Source organism: Rhineura floridana, chromosome 1 (genome assembly GCF_030035675.1).
Source record: "Rhineura floridana isolate rRhiFlo1 chromosome 1, rRhiFlo1.hap2, whole genome shotgun sequence".
In the NCBI taxonomy this organism is placed as follows: domain Eukaryota; kingdom Metazoa; phylum Chordata; class Lepidosauria; order Squamata; family Rhineuridae; genus Rhineura; species Rhineura floridana.
In genome coordinates, this window is record NC_084480.1 from 235096443 (window position 1) to 235120285 (window position 23843).

Consider the following 23843-nt stretch of genomic DNA (forward strand, 5'->3'; position numbering starts at 1 on the left):
CTAACTGGCCTGTAATTTCCGGGATCCCCTCTGGATCCCTTTTTGAAGATTGGCGTTACATTTGCCACTTTCCAGTCCTCAGGCACGGAGGAGGACCCGAGGGACAAGTTACATATTTTAGTTAGCAGATCAGCAATTTCACCTTTGAGTTCTTTGAGAACTCTCGGGTGGATGCCATCGGGGCCCGGTGATTTGTCAGTTTTTATATTGTCCATTAAGCCTAGAACTTCCTCTCTCGTTACCACTATTTGTCTCAGTTCCTCAGAATCCCTTCCTGCAAATGTTAGTTCAGGTTCAGGGATCTGCCCTATATCTTCCACTGTGAAGACAGATGCAAAGAATTCATTTAGCTTCTCTGCAATCTGCTTATCGTTCTTTAGTACACCTTTGACTTCCTTATCATCCAAGGGTCCAATCGCCTCCCTAGATGGTCTCCTGCTTTGAATGTATTTATAGAATGTTTTGTTGTTGGTTTTTATGTTTTAGCAATGTGCTCCTCAAATTCTTTTTTAGCATCCCTTATTGTCTTCTTGCATTTCTTTTGCCAGAGTTTGTGTTCTTTTTTATTTTCTTCATTCGGACAAGACTTCCATTTTCTGAAGGAAGACTTTTTGCCTCTAAGAGCTTCTTTGACTTTGCTCGTTAACCATGCTGGCATCTTCTTGGCCCTGGCGGTACCTTTTCTGATCTGTGGTATGCACTCCAGTTGAGTTTCTAATATAGTGTTTTTAAACAACTTCCAAGCATTTTCGAGTGATGTGACCCTCTGGACTTTGTTTTTCAGCTTTCTTTTTACCAATCCCCTCATTTTTGTGAAGTTTCCTCTTTTGAAGTCAAATGTGACCGTGTTGGATTTTCTTGGCAATTGGCCATTTACATGTATGTTTAATTTAATAGCACTGTGGTCACTGCTCCCAATCGGTTCAACAACACTTACATCTCGCACCAGGTCCTGGTCCCCACTGAGGATTAAGTCCAGGGTTGCCATCCCTCTGGTCGGTACCATGACCAACTGGTCTAGGGAATAGTCATTTAGAATATCTAGAAACTTAGCTTCTTTGTCATGACTGGAACACATATGCAGCCAGTCTATGTCCGGGTAGTTGAAGTCACCCATTACTACCACATTTCCTAGTTTGGATGCTTCCTCAATTTCATATCTCATCTCCAGGTCTCCCTGAGCATTTTGATCAGGGGGACGATAGATCGTTCCCAGTATTAAGTCCCTCCTGGGACATGGTATCACCACCCACAATGATTCTGTGGAGGAGTCTGCCTCTTTTGGGGTTTCGAGCTTGCTGGATTCAATGCCTTCTTTCACGTATAGAGCGACTCCGCCACCAATACGTCCTTCTGTGTCCTTCTGATATAGTTTATATCCAGGGATAACTGTATCCCACTAGTAGTATGGTATCGTCTGCATATCTTAAATTATTGATATTTCACCCTCCAATTTTCACACCTCCTTCTTCTTGGTCCAATCCTGCTTTCCGTATGATATGTTCTGCGTATAGATTAAATAAATAGGGTGATAAAATACACCCCTGTCTTACACCCTTTCTGATGGGGAACAAATTGGTTTCTCCGTATTCTGTCCTTACAGTAGCCTCTTGTGCAGAGTATAGGTTGTGCATCAGGACAATCAGATGCTGTGGCACCCCCATTTCTTTTAAAGCATTCCATAGTTTTTCATGATCTACACAGTCAAAGGCTTTGCTGTAATCTATAAAGCACAGGGTGATTTTCTTCTTAAATTCCTTGGTCCATTCCATTATCCAACGTATGTTTGTGATATGACCTCTGGTGCCTCTTCCCTTTCTAAATCCAGCTTGGATGTCTGGCATTTCTCGCTCCATATATGGCAAGAGCCTTTGTTGTAGAATCTTGAGCATTACTTTACTTGCATGGGATATTAAGGCAATAGTTCGATAATTACTGCATTCCCTGGGATCCCCTTTCTTTGGAATTGGGATGTATATGGAACGCTTCCAGTCTGTGGGCCATTGTTTAGTTTTCCATATTTCTTGACAGATTTTAGTCAAAATTTGGACAGATTCAGTCTCAGTAGCTTGTAGCAACTCTATTGGTATGCCGTCTATTCCTGGTGATTTGTTTCTTCCAAGAATTTTAAGAGGAGCTTTCACCTCACATTCTAAAATTTCTGGTTCATCATCATATGGTTCCTCTGTGAATGAATCTGTCATCCTGGCATCTCTTTTATAGAGGTCTTCAGTGTATTGCTTACATCTTCCTTTTATTTCATCTCGGTCAGTCAGTGTGTTCCCCTGTTGATTATTCAACATCCCTACTCGTGGTTTAAATTTCCCTTTCATTTCTCTAATCTTTTGGAATAGGGCTCTTGTTCTACCCCTTTTGTTGTCCTCTTCTATTTCTATACAGTAACTATTGTAATGGTTCTCTTTGTCCCTACGTACTAGTCGCTGTATTGTTGCATTTAGGGTTCTGACTGTGTTTCTATCTCCTTTTGCTTTTGCTTTCCTTCTCTCTTTAACCATTTTAAGAGTTTCTTCAGCCATCCATTGGGGTCTTTCTCTCTTTTTAACTAGAGGTATTGTCTTTTTGCATTCTTCTCTGATAACGTATCTAACTTCACTCCATAGTTCTTCTGGTTCTCTGTCAACTAAGTTTAAAGCCTCAAACCGGTTCCTTATTTGATCTGTATATGCTTCTGGGATGTTATTTAAATTGTATTTTGGCGTTATGATTGCTTTATTGTTCTTCTTTAGCTTTACTCTGATTTTTGATACAACCAGTTCATGATCTGTACTGCAGTCTGCTCCTGGTCTTGTTTTTGCAGAAAGTATGGAACTTCTCCACCTTCTGCTACCAATTATATAATCAATTTGATTCCTATATTGACCATTTGGTGATGTCCACGTGTATAGTCGTCTTTTCTGTTGTTCAAAAAATGTGTTAGCAAGAAACAAATTATTAGCTTCACAGAATTCAATGTCTTTCTCCTGCTTCATTTCTGTCTCCTAGGCCCCATTTCCCCACAATTCCTAATTCTTCTCTGTTCCCTGCTTTTGCATTCCAATCCCCCATGATTATCAGCACATCTTGTTTTGGTGTGTGATCAATTTCTTCCTGAACTTCTGCATAAAATCTCTCCAATTCCTCTTCTTCTGCATTTGCCATTGGAGCATAGACTTGGATGATGGTTATGTTGTTAGGTTTCCCATTTAATCTCATTGATATCACTCGTTCAGACTTTGCGTTGTAGCTCCTAATTGCTCTTGCTACATCACTTCTCACTATTAAAGCAACCCCATTTCTTCTTAATTTCTCATTTCCTGAATAAAATATTTTGTAGTTGCCTGATTGGAAATGTCCCATTCCCGTCCATTTTAGTTCACTCACACCAAGTATTGTAATGTTGATGCGTTCCATTTCTTGCTTGACAATTTCTAACTTTCCCTGGTTCATGCTTCTCACGTTCCATGTTCCTATTGTATGCGTCGTACAACTCCGGACTCTCCTTTTGCATCTGTGCGCATCAGCCTCTGGGCTTCCTTTCCACTTTGACCCAGCTGCGTCATTAGTCACAGCGCTACTCATACTTTTCCTTTGTTCTTCCCCAGTAGCTCAGTGAGTGCCTTCTGACCTGGGGGTCCCATCTTCCAGCACTATCTCATGTTGCATTTTGGATACTCTGTTCATAGGGTTTTCATGGTAAGAGATATTCAGAGGTGGTTTACCATTGCCTTCCTCTGAGTTTGGATGCATCTTAGTCTGGTGTTTCAGCTTTGACCATTCCGCCTTGGGTGCCCCTGCTAGGAGTCTAGCCTCTTGGTCTAGACTCCTGACGGCATTGCTCTCAGCTTCTTCAATGCACTCAAACCCCCTCACCACGTTAAGGTGTGCATCCAAAGAGGAGGTCAAACTACTATGCATAGCCAAATTGACATGTGAATCTGCATCCATACAGATGCATTTGGACATGGTGCTATTGATTGCCATATGAACTGAACTTTAATGTCCAATTATTGCATCTTTCCTCAGCCCAGGTTAGCCCCACTATCCATGAACCCTATGCTTCAAAATGTCTGCTGCTTATATAATTTGTTTTAGTAGCAACTTAATGTTTTGTTATTGTATTTGGAAGCTGTCCCAAGGGCCAGAGTTGGGTCAAAAAGGTTGATATGCAAATAAATACATAAACCAACAGCTCAATTTCTGTGCACCACACAGATTGGGAGGCTCCATTATGCTTTCTCCATGCCATTGTCAACAGAAGTATTTTGTAAGGGTGTGGAGAAATCTGTGAGGCAATCTTCATTCACACAGTGAACACTGCACATGAGTAGCCAACAACATTATAGACCTTTAAGAGTGTGATCATTATGAATTATAAACCTGATCCATTCCTCCAGGGCAAATGTGTGGATTGGAACAGTTATCCCCTGGCTTTCACACTTTCTGATTTTTTCAATGCAGTTCTCAGCTAAAAATAATTAAAAAAAACAAACTAGGCTTGAAAATTAGTATTTTGAAATAAAAAGTTTTGAAATGTGTATTTTGAGAGAAAATGGTTAAATACATGCTAAATGTGCAGAGATATCGATATTGCAGATTAATGCAGAAAAAAGATGGGACAGATTTATCAGTATACACATGAAAAAGTGTCATGAACTAGAAATAGACTGGTTGGCCCTTCCCTATACTACATGGAGCAGCTGTGACACATATTCAAATGTAAAGGAAGGCACTTACTATTAGTGTGAACTAGGCATTAGATTAACTCATCACATAGCTTGTGTTCCCTGTTCAATTAAGCAGTGGATGCATAGACCTATTATACACAGGACAGAACACTGAATGAAAACTTTATAGGCTTGCCTGACAATGTGATAATGCAGGCCCATCGTATGGTAGAGTTTGTCACTTGATCTAATCAGAATATATTTCTCAGAGCTGAATGATTTACACTTTCCTTTAAGCACTGTATTGATTGCTTTTCCTCTCATACAACCATTTAATGTTCTGACTCCTGCAGCAACAACTAATCTTACTATGTGGCATTAGTAGGATTCTTGCTACTGTTAGTATCATCTGGTTTTTGCATATTTACTTTAAAAGTGTAATGATCCTTTTGTCAAACAAGTAGTGAATGCATTCTCAAATCATTGTTTTAAAGTCAGAAGGAACACATAAGCAGTCATTAAAATCCAAAATCAAATCAAGGTAGAAGCTGGAGAAATCCAAACTGGTTAATTCCATTTCAAGAGAGGCCATTTCCCATAGTTATGTTCAGGTGTTGGCCTGAACACAAGAATTGCCACCACACCAAAGAAGACTCGTGACACAGATATGGTATAATGTTATATTTATTAAAAGATAACAAATATTAAGCCATAATTAAATTCAATCCAATTAATCCATTTTTAACTCCTTCAGGCAGGTGAGGTGCAGACTAACTAGTAGGGAATTCTCCCTCAATCTTAAATCAGGTCAGTCACCTTGGACTGTAACTCCCCACCAAGGATGTGGGAAAAGTCATCCCTCCTTGCTATTGGAGTCAGGTATGTGGTTCCAACTTCCACATCCTGGCCCCACCGTACATGCGTTCACCATGATGTGCAAGCCGTTCCCACTAGGACACTCCCCCAGATCTGCACCAGACATTAAGCACTGATGGTTCCCTACGGAGTGCCCTTTACCAAAATGCCTCAGCCTCCTTCCTTTCCCTCCAAATACCTCACCTGCCGGAATTCCACGCCAGCCAAAGCAGAACAACCCAAACCACTCCCAGAAAGCCAATGGAATTGACCCAAGTACTATGGAGTAGGCGAAACCAAAGGGATTCTCAAAGCAGGATCCCCCCCCCCAAAAAAATTCCTACTCAACCCTGTTGGCAACTAGCAAAGCCCATACTGACGAGGGAGGCAGAGCAGGTGCCACAAGGCAAAAAGGCAGGTCTCCCAGGGAGGAGCGGTCTTATATACCCGCTGATCCCTGTCTCCTAATTGGCCCTAAAAACACCACCCGACCCCCTTTGCTTTCTTCGCAAACCTTCCCGAGCCTTCTTAATATGGGTGGCGGCAAACACGCACCCTGAAAGCAGGAACGTCATTCTCAAAATTGGACAGGGCAGGGGTGTGCATGCAAGCCCTGCCCCCAATGTCCTTGTGTAGCTTTTCAGACATTCACACATTTTGAAGAGTGTCTGTCTGAAGAGGATTTCTAAGTATGTTTGATTGAACATGTTTAGATACTTATCTGCAACTTGGAACTCTGTTTTATAAGGGTTCCAAATCACTTGGAGCTTTCAAAGCATGTTCATCAGAACACAGAGCACTTCCAGACTGTCACTATTTTCAGGTGGGATTCAATCACATACTGGCAAATTCAAATTGCACAGTTACAGTTGATTGGAAGGTCTTATGCAACAGCCCCACTTTTCCAAAAGATCTAATTTTTTGCGATAAGGAAAGTGATGGGAAAATACACTAGAAAGCATGGGCGTCTTTAACTTCCCTGCAAACAAATTAGAATAAATGTTCAATAAATATCCAGCACCATCTAACCTTCCTGCAAACAAATCAGGATGAATACTCAAACAGATTATGTGGAAGTACCCTTTGAAACTCTCTTCAGACTTTTGTACTAAATGCTTGGAGGTCTAAAGAGAAGTCTATGCACCCAGATGTGTTGTAATATGGCTTGTGTCTCTGTGCTTCATTTTAAGCAATTACTGTCCAAGTGAACACCTGAACTGAGCTCGTATCATGTCAACATCTCAGATGTGCTTAGTGGAAAGACAAGAAAGAACTTTGGAGCTCCCCAAGGAGACCTGCTTAGCTCCTCTCAGTTAATGTTCAAAATGAAGACCTTTTTGTTTATAAAAGCCTTTGGGCCTGCCAGCGTGATTTGTTTTTCACTGCTTGTTTTGTGTTGACTGCTATTTTTAATTTCTTGTGCTCTTTTCAATCTGCTGTTGCTTCTATTTAATTGTGTTTTCACTTGGTTTGATTTTAGTTAGTTTTGATATTCACTTTTATATTGTACATGTGTATGATTATTGTTAGTATAGTGTAGAAAGGCAGGGTACAACTTTCAACAAACAAATTAGTCAGGACCACAGACATAACCGCAATGACTCTCCACCAAAGTCCGTGGAACAATAAATGGCTTCTTGCTATTTATGCCTTTGAGATATGTAATGATATATTGTGTAAGAATGACCCTCAAGGATTATAGCTAGTTAGCATAAGTTAGCATAGCAAAAGATAAAATCTCCTATTCCTACCTCTGCCCAAGGTAGTGATTTTCTGTGTTTTAACCGCATAGAATATTATGCTGAGTTTCTTACCTGAAAAATATCCTGGAATTTGAAATGCAACATTGACACATATCATTCGATTCTTTATGACTGCAAACAAAGAAAAAAATTCACAACCAATTCTGTTTTTCAGGGCTTGGTGGGAATCAGAGGCTAATTTTCTCAAGGGCCCTTCATAGCTCAGGCATATCCCCAGATCACTACATTTCCCACACTGCCTCATATTTCCCTCTGGGTGTTTTTCATTCTATGTTGATCTAAACGTCATACAGATTGCAACTCTCTCATTTTTAGCAGTGAGGCAGTATGCTTCCAAATGGAGGCAGTATGCTTCAAAACACCAGTTGCTGAAAATCACATGAGAGTGCTCTTGTACTTAAGTCCTGCTTGTGGGCTTCCCATAAGCATCTGTTTGGCCACTGTGAGCACAAGATGTGGGACTAGATAGAACACTGTCCTGATCCAGCAAGCTCTTAAGTTCTTATGCCCATTCTCAGGGAAAGTTGCTATCCTTCCTTGCCATAACAATTATTTTGTTTTTATTTATTTTTGTAACTATTGACAAGCTCTATGACTCTTGGACACAGTTCACATTCTTGAAAGATACTCCACTGATAATTCCACAAAGTCCAAATTCAAAGATGTTAACAACACTGAATTTAAAGAGGCTCAATTTTTTCCCCAAAGTGTTTCTGAAGATGGAACTATGTGCTACATGAAATATTTGGGCTGACAATGTAGCATAATAAAACTTGTCCCATATACTGATACCATCACATTGTCCATTTGTTAATCTCTACCAGCATCAACCTAAAAAGTATAGTTCTGCCTTCACATTGCCATTAAAACAAGTGGCTTACAAGGCACTGCTTATCATTTACATATAGATTATGTTTAAAATGGCACTGATCTAGAGCTGCCCTGAAGTTTTAGAATCTTTTATTTGTCTTCAGTTTGAGTCAAAGGCAGTAATCAACCTGTGGAAGGCTCTCTGTTTCTTCTGACAAAGTTTTTCTGTGCAACTTCCCTCACATCACAAGAGTACAAACCCATCCAAACTGTCTCCTCAAAAGTTAGGAAAAGCAAGCAAGCAAGGTGTGTGTCATGCACAAGTGTATGTGCTGGAAGCACAAATTTGAGAAGTGCCTCAAATCCATGTTTATATGTTAGTTTGACAGATGATGTATCTTAAAAAGGAGAAAAGAACTGAAAAGGAAGATTGTCACACTCTTCTTTGAACTTCCATTGTCTATTCTGAGCTTGCTTCGCCATGACTGTCATCGGCCAAAGGTTGTCTTTAAACTTTAACGCTTTTATCTGTGAAATTCCACCTTCTCCCTTCTGGGTAGATCAGACAAGCTAGCAAGAGACACAGGCCTGCCTCACTTTTCAGCACTGGCAGCATTCGAGTAGGCATGGCATGGGAACAGTTTGGTGGAATTTAACTCAAAATATTGATGAACAAATAAAGCTGCCAAGAGATATGAAGCCAACTTTTAAAGCTCTTTGCCTGTCGAGGGATGTCTTAGGGCTTCCCAGCTACTATTTGGCCTTCTGTCTATCTGTGGTCCTCAATGTTAATTTTCAGGGGTTTAAGTTCTACAACTTCTAAGCATCATATTGTGGAGAAGAGTGGCACAGCAGCTTTAGAGTACTTTTATCCCAAACACCTAAAGAGTTCAGAATCACAAACCTGACTGGCTTCTGATAAATGGTACTTGAAAATCCTTTTGATTTTTTTAAAAAAATCTTCTCTGTTCAACTAATTTGTAAGGATGGCAGTTTTATGAGACAGTGGCCAGACTGCAATGGTACATAGTTAATATATTTAGGCTCAATTACACTCAGTGTGGCATAAGCAAAATTGTGTCCGGTTGCTGGACTTCAGCCTGTCTTGTTTTGTGTGCACTTAACATGTAGCAACTAGTTATCTCAGGAAGTATGGTTTCTACACTGTGTGAAGTTGAATCTGAGTACAGCAAAGCCCCCATTATATGAAGCTCAGCTATGCAAAAATGCTACTTATCTGCACTAATTGCACAGCTGCCATGTAGCCCCATGCAGATCATACCCCCAACTTCTGAAACTATATCTATTCCAACATTTGAGTTTGTTCTCAAGATTGTATGAACTTGCACTTATTAAGGAAAACACATATTCACAATGCATTTACAGCAGAGATGGGGATCTTGTGGCTCAAATGTTGTTGGATTTCAACTTCCATCAGCTCTAACCAGCTTGGCTTGTATGCATGTTTGCCTGAACATGCTTACAAGCCTCCCCCACAATTGGGAACTCCAGTTGTGGAGGGTTTCCAGTCACCAGGAGGCTCGGAAGTGCATTCAGGCAAACGTGTTTACAAGCCCGCTTCAGATCTTGCTTCACTGCTCAATGCAGTGAAGAGAGGGTGGAGGGGGGCAGAAGGGACAGAGCCAGCACTTCCCTACCCTTGTACAGTTGGTTAATGCCTGAAGAGGGTTATAGTTTTCACAAAATCAAAAGTACCTTCCTGTACTCCAATAATAACAGTTTTTCTGGCAATGCTAGAGTTATGCTAATAATTTTAAGAATGAAACAGAAGCTGAAATAAACTCTGGTGTTCTTATCCCTTTCAAAGGAGGCACTTCATTACCAAGTCTGGTCTGCTTTAAGACCATGTTTACCAGGTCTATCTTTTTGTAATACTCCAGGGCCATAAACCATCTATGCGGCACATCTATGTGCTTAGACATCTTTCACCTCATTATAGTTTCCCAGAAATGATCAGGAAACATTTCTATACTTTCTACTGAAACTACAGAACATAGGTTAGAAGTGTACTTTTTATTGGTTCCTTGTAGGATAAGGTATAACACAACTACTATTTTGGCTGTATAATTAAGGTAAGACCACTAGTGGTTACACAAGGATAACAGCAAATAGCTGTTGTTTCAGTTTTGCACTACACTGTAAAATAGTGGAGGAATGGTGACAACCTTTCATACTATCAGCCCCATCTATTGGCAATATAAATATGAAGCTCTGCACAAGCAGAGGCTTTCTTATTCAATTGAGTAGTGGGAAATGCTGCATTCACTGAAATGAATAGAGAAGCCCCTGCTTGTTTTGTTCTTATTGTGTATGTCAGAGCCCTATTAAGCTTTCAAATGGGACTACGATGTTTAAAATGGACTCCTTTCAGAAGCAGGACAGGTTTTAAATTTAATAGATACAAGAAAATGTGGTTGAAAACACTAGGGTAAATGCAATGCCTTGTTGACAAAAATATTGTGCATGGTTCTCCAGTGAGAAAAATCACTTTGACAGATTGTCACTTGGTCCAAAGACTGGAAGATAACTTCAGTTCTTCCCAGTTCGTCCCATTGATCATAAGTATGTCTATTCAGATAGCTGTCCCATTGATTTCAGTGGGACTTACTTTTAGATAAGTATACTTTGGGTTACATGTTAACATTCATTTCATCATTTCCAGAGGCACATGTTTGCACAAGTTTGTATATGCCAATATGTACATATTTGTCCAAATTTAACTGGGTACTCTTGTTACATAACCAAGGGTCATACAGTTACAAGAAAACAAAGAAAACAGAGTTTGTCTGGTTGATTGCTTGGCTTTGTTGTTTGTTGTACTCATTTTCTTGTGCTAACTGTTGTGTTTGTTCAACTTTCACTCAACCTGCATGAGCAAATTTGCTTGTGTAAGTAGCACCAAATTGCATTCTTGTGCCATTGTTATTAAGTATATTAGCAATTAATCTTTGTCCAGCAAGAATCACCTTTTTGTGCCTGACAGCTGAGATTCCAATATTTGTCTATTGAACAAATTAGTCACAAAGGAAGAACAAAACTGTTCCAAAGTATAACTGTTTAATTCTAGGTAGCATGGCTTTCCCAAACTTTAATGTTGTAAAATAAAAATGAGAAGGTCTTATGTGCAGTTTCTCCTTTGTTCCATGAGTTGAATTTTTATCTTTGGCATGAGGTAAGCTGACAGATCATCAGGGCTTCCAGAAATCTGTAGTCACTTGCACTGAGACACGTTGCTCAGACTAACAAACAAGGCCAGAGACAGCAGTTATGAAAGATTAGGTGGGATCTTATTGGCTTCTCAGATTACCTGATCCTGCTGGGCTGGGAGTCTGCAACATACCTCCAGGCATTTAAATGTGGTGGCTCTGAAAACAAGCAGAGATCAGGTCTACATATTCTTCTGCCTGCAAGCTACCTTAGTAGCACAGGATGCAAGTTGATTTCTCAGCCCAGCTACTAAACTTTACAATTCAAAACTCCTACAGTGTATCCTACAGTTAATTAAACAAACTATGTATTTCACTCAAAACTGCACCATGACTTGCCACGGCAAATACAGGAGCTATAGCAAGGTCTTTGATCTTCTTAGTTACCTAAGGCTCTTCTTGCCTAGACAAATGTGGCTCTTTAATATTTGGGGGTGGTGCTCCTTTATTAACTAAATCTGCAATTGTACAGACACTTGGCATGATTCAGCAGGACCTGACTGAGGTTCGTCTTATGTCCACTAAACCAATGTGGTGGCACCTGCCCTTTGAAATGTGCTCCCAATGAGGGAGGCACCTACAGTATTCTCTGTTCTTGAACTTCTGATTGTATTAACTGATTTGATTGTTTGTAACCATTTTAATCGCTGCATTTTAACTGGTTTGTTTTATTGTACATTTTAATTAAGGATTGTTTAATGTTGTGATTGAATTGTAATTGGGTAAGTAGGGAAGGCAGGGAAGGCAATTGCTTCCATCTGGACAGGCTTTTCAAAGGGCAAATACAAACCTGATTTAGCCCTATTTGGGTGTTCAGTGTGTACACATGATCTTCAATACATGAGGGAGAACAGGAATGTACCACTAAGCCCTTCCTCTCTGGTGCATCACATTGTGTCTCCCCCCCCTTTTACCATCAATTGAAGGGCAAAGTTCTGCAGCAGGGGGGCTCCTATACTAATTAAGGCTTCCCCATGCATCTTAGAATCCCTGCATAATGAAGGTTCTAGAATGCATGGGGAGGTTCCATGAGCAGAGGAGAATTCCCACTGCAGAACTTTGCTTTTCAACACATGGAAGTCTGGAAAAAAGGAAAAGGTTACCTGTCAGGGAATGTGGGGCTTGACAGTGCATATCTCCACCTTCTCACATAATGAAGACCACACATACAGCTGAATGCCTGAATGGGGCTATTGTGATGCTAAAATCTCATTTAGCTCCATTAAATTCAGTCAGAAATCAGATTTTAAAAACAAAACAGAAAATAGACATTAAAATGAAGCCTCAAATATAAAAATCAATTTACTATAACCATGCTGGAGTGTTTGCAACGGAGGAGGAGTAAGTGAGTGAAAGGTTTAAAAAGGGGTAAAGTGACAGTTATTATTTAGATAGTTATTATAATTTAATGCCATTCATGCCGCAGACTTAATGGTATAATGGGCTATATAGGGCTTCTGCTTTAAGAGTATAAGCACAAACCGCAGTGATCCCTGTTGAAGAAAAATCTTTGGCATATCTGACCCACAGTGACACCAGATTAATAGAAACTGGATTATTGTATGTAGAAAAATTTTTTTTTCAAGAAGACTATTATTGCTCATAAAACAATAGCTCTTATCGCAGATAACACCAATGTCAGTCCTTTCCTTTACATAAAGCCTAAGCATTCCAAGAAAACTAACATTTAGAGGCCAAACCAATTGACATCATGGATAATCCTAAAAAACAAGGAATGTTTATCCCCCACTGGGACACAACTCTCTGAAATTGCTGACCTGTGTACATTCATTAACAGAGAAATATATCTTATCTGGCTGTACAGATGGTATAAGGAATGTTGAACCTTTTGTTTTCGTCATAAAAATAACTTTCCCTAAGAACAGTTTATGTAGCCCTGTATGTCAACCTGGCTGTCAATGCCACATCTGCCATTTGAACTACAGTTTTGATAGCTTGCTGTGATAATGAGTTTGATCCAGACTAAATTAATGGTTCTAATTTCCCATCATGGGGAATTAAGTCAAGTCATGTCTAATTTTTCATATTGCCTTGAGCATGCTTAATTCTGTATTGGATTTAAGCCTTAGTCTGGATCCCACCCAATATGAACACATTTGGATGTAGCCACAGGAAAGATGGCCTTTTGGAAAGACCTACCACTTGTCATGGCCCTGTCAGAGGACTCCTCAGATGAGGACGACTTGGGAGTAACAGCAGCAGACCCAGGAGCAGCAGGAGACACGGAGGAGCCTCCTGAGAATCCAGCTCCTTCTGCCCCTCAGCTGCAGAGCACCCCAGGGACAGCAGAGGCCCTGCAGCCAGACACAGACAGTGAACAGGATACTCCCCCCTCACCTGCAGAATGTAGACAGCAGAAGGTCAGGCAGAAGAGAGGCAGGCCTGTCTCCTTAAGGCCCAAACGCTGAGGGCTCACACCTGCTGTCCATCCTGCTCTTTATAAGGCACACCTTGGCTGCAGCTTGTTGCTGATTGCAATGTCAGGCGTGGCTTTGTGTAGACCTAGTTTCCCTGCAGCATCTCTTTGACTGACCTCCTTGGCAATTGATCCCAGACCTCCACTGACCTCGCTTCTGGACTTCTGACTCGGCAAGTACACTTCGGATAGGCCTGACAGATTTACAACCTGACTGCTGGCTAAGGACTTTCCTTCCCTGCCAAAGACCCAGGAATTTCCAGCCCCCCCTGACACTGCTGATGTAGTGTAGAGCTGACACCACTGTTGCTAGTATGGCTGCCTTTAGTAAATGTTGCTAATTGTGATGAAATCACAATGTTTATTTCTGTTCTCATGTTTAGGTATGATAGGGTTAATAGAATGTTGAGTGTGATTGGCTGGAGTATTTGCAAGGGAGGGTGGAGTGAGTGAGTGAAAGGTTTAAAAAGGGGTAAAGTGGGTAAGAATCTCCTTTTCTCACTCCATCATTTTACTTTTGTTGAAATCTTTAAGGGTATGTCTCCAAAATATCACTTTCCCATTAAAGATTGGGGAGAAATTTTATTCAGTTCATATTTAAAGTAGAATTTATCAAATGTGCACTTTTTGAAACAACATGAGAACCGAAACACACCCATCCTTCAAAATGTGCACTTATCCGAATTTTGCAGTGCAATTCACCAACCAATGTTTACAAAAATGCATATATTCATGGAAAATATGCATTAAAATGAATATATGAGTGAAAATTACACAAAATGCATATTAGGAGAAATTGTTTTTAAAAATGTCTATGTTAGTCAAAACTTCATACAAAAATGTGTTAGTAGGAGAAATTTGCACTAAAATGTTGAAGATTTTTTCTAAGGATTTCTTTTTAAAAAAATGCTTCTGAAATGTGGAGAACAGAATTTAAGACTGGAAAACATGGGAAACTTAGAGAACCAAAACTGACAGATCTTTCCATCCCTATTCCCCAGAAATGAAAGATCAACCTGGAATCATTCCACAAAAGACGCCAATGTGTTACAGCATCTAAAGCAGCATCCACACAAGAACTAGTTCTACAGAGTTTAGATGATCTTGAGAGTTATTTGAATGGATGCCTTTCTTTTTTAAAAATAAGCACTATAAAGTTTAAACCGACAGCATACTCTAGCCCTCTCTCCAATTACTCTAGATTATTTATGAAACTGACTAGGGAGGGGGTGTCCGTCCAACGCTGGAAGTATAGTTCTACAATATATGTCATTTGTTTCCTTCAGTGGTTGGATTCACACTTAATGCAAAACTATGGTTTATTTTATTTATTTATTTAAGGCATGTATATACCACTTTTCAGGAGGACCTCACAAAGTGATTTACATAAGATTATTACAACAATTATTGATTTTTTAAAAGTTACAATAAAATGGAAGATAGCTTGTTGTTTAAAAAGAAGTTGTTACTGCTTTTAAAATCTCACTCCCCTCATGGCAAGATGGTTCTGCTGCAGATGGCTCTGTGGTGACAATTTGGGGAAGGATGGAGGGGCCCACTATGGCAGCTGGATGGTCACAGTTCAGCTTAAGAACATAAGAAAAACCTGAAGGATCAGTCCAGTGGCCCGTCTAGTCCAGCATCCTGTCCTCACACTGGTCAACCAGTCATCATGGGAAGCCCTCAAACAGGACCCGAGTACAAGAGCACTCTCCCTTCCTGCAGTTCCCAGCATCTGGTATTTGGAAGCATATCACCTCCATCTTTCTTCTCCTCTCCCCTCAGGGCAAGATGGTTCTCCTGCAGTTGCTCCTGTGGTAACAGTTGGGAGAAGGAGGGAGGGGCCACTATGGATGGTGACAGTTCTAGCCATTATTTGTTCAAGAACAGGACATCTCACAGATGAGCAAACTAGTCATGGCTTTTTTTTCTCCAAGGTTTGGCTTGTTTGGTGAGCAACTGGAGTGGGGTGATCAAACAAACGATGGTTAAGTAAAGCTGTTGGGTTTAAACACAAGGCCAACCCATAGTTAAAATTGTTTGAATAAGCAAACTTGCATGTTCCCTTTAAGGGATATTTTGGGAAATATCCCATAACCTGTTTGGTATTTTAAAAATGAAATAGGAACAGTTTCTGGGTTTTATTTTTGAGTATTTTTGGCATATTTTGTTTTTCCCCTTTTGCCCTAGTGCCTGGTAACACTAGTTTTAAAGAGACCTTTTTTGGGCTGCTGTTTTTCTGAGTTGCATTAGCAAACCAAAGCTCTTCTCAGACCAGCAAGAAAGAATGTATCAGCATAACAATAGTGGTTATTCCAGACTGCCAGAGCTATCTGCTGTTAACTTTGAACAATGGAAAAGCAGGATTAAAATTACGCTGGGTGCAGAAAAGGCTCTTTACTGCATTGAAAAACCTAGACCACAGGAAGATCCCCAAAAAATAAGCCATTGGGATGACAAAGATGCAATCGCAAAAGCTGTCATATTTTATGCTCTTAAAGATGAACAGCTAGTATATGTAGAAAGATGTACATCAGCCAAGGAAATGCTGGATAAACTCCAAGCAGCATTTGGCTTTACAAGTTTTAGATCTCAGAAAATGTTGATTCACGAAATAATGAAGCTAAAACTAGAAACAATTGAGACTGTGAAAGGCATATAATTTCCCTAGTTACAATATTCAGCAAGTTAAAGCTAACTGAACTTGAATTTAATGACCAACAGAAGTTGGGTTTCCTTATGGGCATGTTGGGAGAGAGATTTGAACCATTTGTTTCTCTTTTAAACTACAACCATGCAATTCAATTTGAACAAGCTCTTGCAAAGTTAAGAGAGGAATGTATTGTTGAGTCTGATTCAAATGAGAGTGGATCAAATTACCTGGCTAGCAGGAAGGATAAAGGGAAGGGAAAAGCCCCTCCCAAGAACCAATCACAATGCTGTTTTTAATGTGGGAGGCATGGTCACATGGCTAGGGACTGTGACTCACCCAAAAGTTCAACAGCCAATGGGAACTCTCCAAGTTTCAAACAAAGAGAACAAAGAAAGCATCAACATGTTTTACCTAAGCATAAGCAGGGACCTCAGAGAGAGGAATCCAAAGGAAACAACTTCCTTTTAATGCATAAAGGTCTTGTGGCAAATAATTATAAGCAAAATTCAAACAATTGGATATTAGACAGTGGGTGTACTAACCATAGTTGTTATAATGAAGCCTTATTTGATGAAATAAGCAGAGATACTAAAGGAAGAATTCAGACTGCCAATGGTCAACATATGAATATTAATGGATCTGGAACTGTTGTTCTAAAGTGCAAGCTACCCAATGAAACCATAGAAAATGTAGCAGATCATGTTTTATTTGTTCCTGAACTGAGTTGCAACATGCCAAGTGTTTCTGCATTAGATAAGAAAGGATTTGCAATACATTTCCAGGATGGAAAGTGTACAGTAACCAAAGATAATACTTTGTTTGCACTAGCTTATGAAAATGACAGTGTATATGAACTAAGTCTTTCAGCTGAACAAGCAAATGCAGCTATGGTGGACAAGGATGATACCAGTCTAGAACTTTGGCACAGGCAACTGGGACATCGCGATCCATCATTGATCACAAGCTGAATATGAGCCAACAGTATGATGTGACTGCAAAAAAGGCAAACGCTATATTAGTCTGCATTAACAGAAGTATAGTTTCCAAATCGTGTGAAGTATTAGTTCCCCTCTATTCAGCACTGGTTAGGCCTCATCTTGAATACTGCATCCAGTTCTGGTCTCCGCACTTCAAGAAGGATGCAGAAACTGGAACGGGTTCAGAGGAGGGCAACAAGGATGATCAGGGGACTAGAAACCAAGCCCTATGAGGAGAGACTGAAAGAACTGGGCATGTTTAGCCTGGAGAAGAGAAGACTGAGGGGAGATATGATAACACTCTTCAAGTACATGAAAGGTTGTCACACAGAGGAGGGCCGGGATCTCTTCTCGATCGTCCCAGAGTGCAGGATACGGAATAATGGGCTCAAGTTGCAGGAAGCCAGATTTTGACTGGACATCAGGAAAAACTTCCTAACTGTTAGAGCCATACCACAATGGAATCAATTACCTAGAAAACTAGTGGGCTTTCCGACAGTGGAGGCATTCAAGAGGCAGCTGGACACCCATCTGTTGGGAATGCTTTGATTTGGATTCCTGCATTGAGCAGGGTGTTGGACTTGATCGCCTTATAGGCCCCTTCCAACTCTACTATTCTATGATTCTACCTTTTAACACAGGAGTGGCAGAAGAACAATGGCTAATAGATACATGAAAGTTATATTTTTTTCATCGAGTGGCCATGATTTCCATATGTGTAGGTTTCAAACTAGTCATAGGCCATAAGGGAAATGTAAATATCATAATAAATGCATACATAAACTATTAATAATGGAAATGAGATTTTGACATAAGTCAATGAAAAGCTTTTATTGAAATCATTCATTAGCATTTGTCACCTACTGAATCTTTATAAAACCCTAATGACACATTTCACAGAAAGGTTTGTCATGATCTTGAAGGTATGGAATATACTGGAGGATTTCTCTCTCTCACACACATAGTAATCCTAAACTGTTTGAACTAGTTTTTGCTAAAGATGTCATACAGATTTAAAGGGGGCAATTTAAAATGTCTTGACCTCCCCATGACATTTTCCAAGTAAAGCCCCTTGAAAGCCAGTGTGACAAGGAAAATAGATCCTTCTCGCATGATATTTCAATGCTTGTTTCTTTTTAAAATTCCTCCTTAGATATCCCAGAAGGGGAAAAATTAGAAGTATTCTCTTTTTGAGAACTCATATAATGGAATAAACAAATCAATAACAAATACTTATGGTGTTTTCATAACTCATAGAAGTTATGTTTAAAACACTCTAATACTTCACACACATCACACACATGTGCATGTACACAACACCAAGAGACAATATGGGGGTTAGGACATTGTAATTATACTGCGAGTTACCTCGTGGATGGTGGTTTCACACATTGTCGAGAATGTAGGTAGGAATATGTCTTCTTATATTATATTTTCATAACCCCTCACACTGTCATGTCACAGCACTGGCCACAGCCTGAAAGGTAGCGGTGGTGGCTGCAGCCTGGGTGGGAGATCGGATGAGAGGCCAGGCAGGAGACAGCAGCAGCAGTGGCAGTGGCAGCATCATGGAGGCTGGGAGGCTGGCTGGCGGTTTTGGCAACCCATGGAGGGTCGGGGGAGCTCTGCTGACCTGAAGGGGTGTAGCGGGAATTCTGGTGACCCACAGGGGGGTGGAGGGAGCTATAGTGAACTGCAGGGGGTGAGCTATGGTGACCCACAGGATGGTGGGGCTGGGCTCTGGTGATGTGCAGAGGTGAGGGGCCAGGCTCTGGTGACCCCTGTGGAGGGGGTAAGGCTGGGCTCTGGTGACCCTTGTGGATGGTAGGGGTGGGTTTTGGAGATCCCTGTGGAGAGGAGCAGGTGGGCTTTGGTGACCCCTGTGGGGAGAAGTGGTGGGCTTTGGTGACCCCTGTGGAGGAGAGAAGTAAGCTTCCCCTGTGGAGGGGAAGGGGGCAACTCTGGCAACCCATGGAGGGAAAGAGGGAAACTCTGGTGACCCATGGTGGGGAAGTGGGCAACTCTGGTGACCTATAGTAGGGAAGGGGGCAACTCTGGTGACCTCTATGGGGAGGGCTCTGGCACCCCTACTGGGGTCCTACTGGGAGGAAGGATGGGATATAAATATAATAAATAACTAACCTCAATGGGAGAAAGTGGAGGGCTCTGGAAACCCATGTGAGGGGATGAGGAAGGCTTTGGTGACTCATGTGTGGGAAAGAGATGAACTTTGGTGACCCCTGTGAGGGAAGGGGGTGGGCTTTGGCAATCCATGAGGGAGGGGAGGACTCTGGCAACCCATGGAAGGAAGGCTTTGGAGACCCATAGGGGGAAGGGGGCAGCTTTGGTGACTCATGAAGGGGCGAGAGGGATTTTGCAACACGTGGGAGTGGGGGAGCTTTGGTGATTGTAGGCAGGATTGGTGAGCAAAGCGAACAGGGGTGGTAGCTGTGACGCGTCCTTCCCTGGCTCTCCCTGTCAGGTTCCTACCTGCTCGTGGTTACTGCCTGTCTCTAGGCACCACCAGGGACTCCACCAGTCCGGACTGCACTCTCTTATGGTTTCTCTCCCCGCTCTAGCACAGATCTCAACAGATCCCCCTGCTAGGCAACCACCAGTAACGTCCCAATACTAGTATTCCCAGAGACTCTGAATACTGGTATTGTTATTCTCTTCACCGCTGCCACCATTTGTTACAGTTCCCCTTCAGCCTTGGTCATTACCTTACCCTCCCTTCTGGTCTGTGAAACCCCAGCCAAGGATCAGGCCTTTGGTAAACCAAATTAAGTATTTATTACAGATAACAAAGCTAACAAGATTAAGAATATTTCTTCTTAAGGCACATAAGCATATGGTTTTACTCAATACTAATCCGAACTCCACCTCCCTCCTGGTAAACAACTCTCTAAACCCCACCAAGCAATCCACTCTTTCTCTTCTCCCCCCCAGATTCCACTCCCACTCTTCCTTTTATACATTCAGCCATTTTAAACACTCAGCCAATCATCTCGCATTCTACTGCCCAGTCACTCCCCCTCTTTCACTCCACTTACCATGTATCTTCTAAAACAACAACACTTACCATATATACATATATATAGGAACATCACATTTCCCCCCCCTTAAACAACAACAGAGTATTATTCCTGTTCCAGGATTTATACGTCGCGTTAACAAATAAAAGTCTCTATGGGGAAAATGTCTTTCTTTGTTCCTCTGTCTGGTCACGTCACTGCAGTCCCAGCCATTTGCCTGGAAAGTCCATCGGCCAGTACATTGTCCTTGCCTTTGATGAACTGGAAGGCCACTTGATAGTCCTGTAGGGCCCAGGACCACCTCTGCAGCATAGTGTTATGGTTTTTCATAGTCTGCAACCATAACAAGGCCCGATGATCCGTAGTCACTGTGAATCTTCGTCCCCACACGTATGGGCGCAACTTGTTCAGTCCCCACATGACCGCTAGGCACTCCTTCTGGACCGACGAATAGTTTTTCTCCCTCGGCGTCAGCTTGCAACTCAGGTACGCCACTGGATGTCTGGTGCCTTCTCTCTCCTGTAGCAAGACGACTCCCAGCGCGAGGTCCGATGCATCTGTAGCCACGATGAATGGTTTCTCATAGTCTGGTGCTATTAATATGGGTCCTTGGCACAAGGCTTGCTTCAGTAGATCAAAAGCCTTCTGACATTCATCCGTCCATACCACACGCTCAGAACACTTCTCTTTGTTAATTCATGCAAGGGGGTTGCTATTTCCCCAAATTTTTTCACAAACTTCCTATAAAAACCAGCCACACCTAGAAATGCCCTAACTTGCTTTTTGGTTAAGGGGATCGGCCACGCTTGTATTGCCTCCATCTTGCTCTATAAGGGGGTGATTTTCCCACTCCCCACCTTATGTCCTAAATAGATTACTTCCTTTAGTCCAAACTGGCATTTCTTAGCTTTTATTGTGAGGCCTGCTTTTCTTAAGGCCTCCAATACTGTTGTCAGGTGTTGGACATGCTCAGGCACCGACTTGCTAAAAATGGCCACGTCATCGATATAGGCCACTGCAAAAGCTGACATGCCTCGCAACACAGTATTGATTAGCCTCTGAAATGAACTTGGTGAGTTCCTTAGTCCCATGGGTAAGGTCACAAACTCATATAACCCATCTGGTGTACTGAAGGCAGTTTTGGCTCTGGATTGCTCGTCTAGTTCCATTTGCCAAAATCCTTTACAGAGATCTAGTGTAGAGATAATGGTTGCTGCCCCCAATAACTCTAACATAGCATCTACCCTAGGCATAGGATACGCATCTGGGACAGTAATTTTATTGATTAGCCGATAATCAATGCAAAACCTTGTCGTTCCATCTTTTTTCGGAACCAGGACAATACTTGAGGCCCAGGGACTGATGGATTCCCTGATCACTCCTAATTCCAGCATATCTTCCACCTCCTTTTTGATCTCATTCAAAACTTTCCCATTCACACGGTACGGAACAGATCTGATTGGGGCATGATCTCCAGTATCAATGGAATGTATAACTATACTGGTTCGGCCAGGTTTGTTGCTAAAGAGGTTCCTATAGGTTTTCAAAACTCTCAGAATCTCTTCTTTTACTTCCTCCTCTACCTCCTCTGACCATTCCACTTGATCTACCCCTCCTTTGTCTTTGCTTTCCTGTACCAAATCTGGAAGTTCAGGCCCACTTCCCTCAGGGAATAAGGTAACTTGCAACACCTGTGCATCCCTGGTATGGTAAGGCTTTAACATATTTACATGAACCACTTTGCTTTTGTTTAATTGGTCTGTGGTGATTACATATGTCACTGTGTCAAGCCTTTCTCTGATGGTATATGGTCCTTCCCAGTTAGCCTGTAATTTGTCATGTTTCCTGGGTATGAACGCCATAACCATATCTCCCACATCATACACACGTTCTCTGGCTGTTCTGTCATACCAGTAACTTTGCTTCTCCTGTGCATGACTCAAATTCTCTTTCACTACTTCCATCATTGATGTTAATTTATTGCGGAATTCCAATACAAAATCTACTACAGAAGTTTTGTACTCTCCCAGAGTTCCTTCCCATGAATTTTTTAGCAGTTCCAAAGGTCCCTTCACTTTTCTAGTAAACATTAGTTCAAAGGGTGAGAAGCCTGTTGACTCCTGAGGGACTTCTCTGTATGCAAATAAGAAGCATCCCAACCGTTTATCCCAGTCTTGTGGGTGATCTTGAACATAGCTTCTGATCATGCCCTTCAAAACGCCATTGAATCTCTCAGTTAGCCCATTAGTGGCGGGATGGTAAGTAGTGGTCTTTAGATGTTTTAGACCACAACATTTCCACATACATTGCATCACTTCTCCCATGGATACACTGCCTTGATCTGTCAGCACTTCATGAGGGAAACCCAGCCTCATAAAGATTTTTAATAAAGCCTCTGCCACTACAGGGGCTTCTACAGATCTCAGTGCTTCTGTGTCTGGGTATCTGGTGGCAAAATCCACCACCACCACTAGATATTTCTTGCCATGCCTTGTGGGTTTGGAAAAAGGGCCCACCAAATCTATTCCCACTCTATAAAAGGGTTGTCCAATTATAGGAAGGGGCTTTAAGGGTGCCTTGGTCTTTACTCCACTCTTTCCCACCTTTTGGCATATTCCACAAGATAGACAATGTTGTTTTACATCCTTGGAGATATTTGGCCAATAATAATGTGCAGCCAATCTCCTCTTGGTCTTTTTTATTCCCAGATGTCCTGCACATGGGACATCGTGGGCTACCTCTAGCAATCTGGTTCTGTATTTGCTAGGTACTATCAATTGCTTCACTGGTTCACATTCATCCTTTCTCTCAGCAGGCATCCACAGTCTATATAAAATCCCATTCTCACACACAACTTGATTCCTCAGTTTGTCAGTGAAAGGAATCTGTTGGGTCAGGGCTTGTTCCTTTACCTGCTTCAAACTGATATCTTTATGCAGCTCTTCCCTGAATTGCTCTGCTTCTTCCCCAGAGACCACTTGATACAGTTTGTCTTCTTCAGCAGGCCTGCTAGTGGTTGCTATGGTGACCTGAGGCTGGTTAACAGATTCCACCCTGTTTGTTTCAGCCCCCCTTAATATGGCTTCTTTTTCTCTGCCAATTTGCTGTCTGGTCACTACATAGATCTTTTCTTGGGCGCCCATTACATCCCTTCCCAGTATTACTGGTTCTTGTTGCTGGGCATTAATGCCTACTTTATATCAGCCCTCTCGGCCTCTCCAAGTCATTTCCACCAGGGCCACAGGCAAACTTTCTGGTTGACCCCTCACTCCTTGGATAGTCACAGTTTCCTGAGGTAATATTACCTCAGATTTTATTAAATCTGGCCTCAGTAATGTCTGAGCGGCACCAGTATCAAGCAATGCCCAATAATTTGCCCCTTGTACACTCACTTCCTCTCTCAGACTTGAATCAAGGTCTGT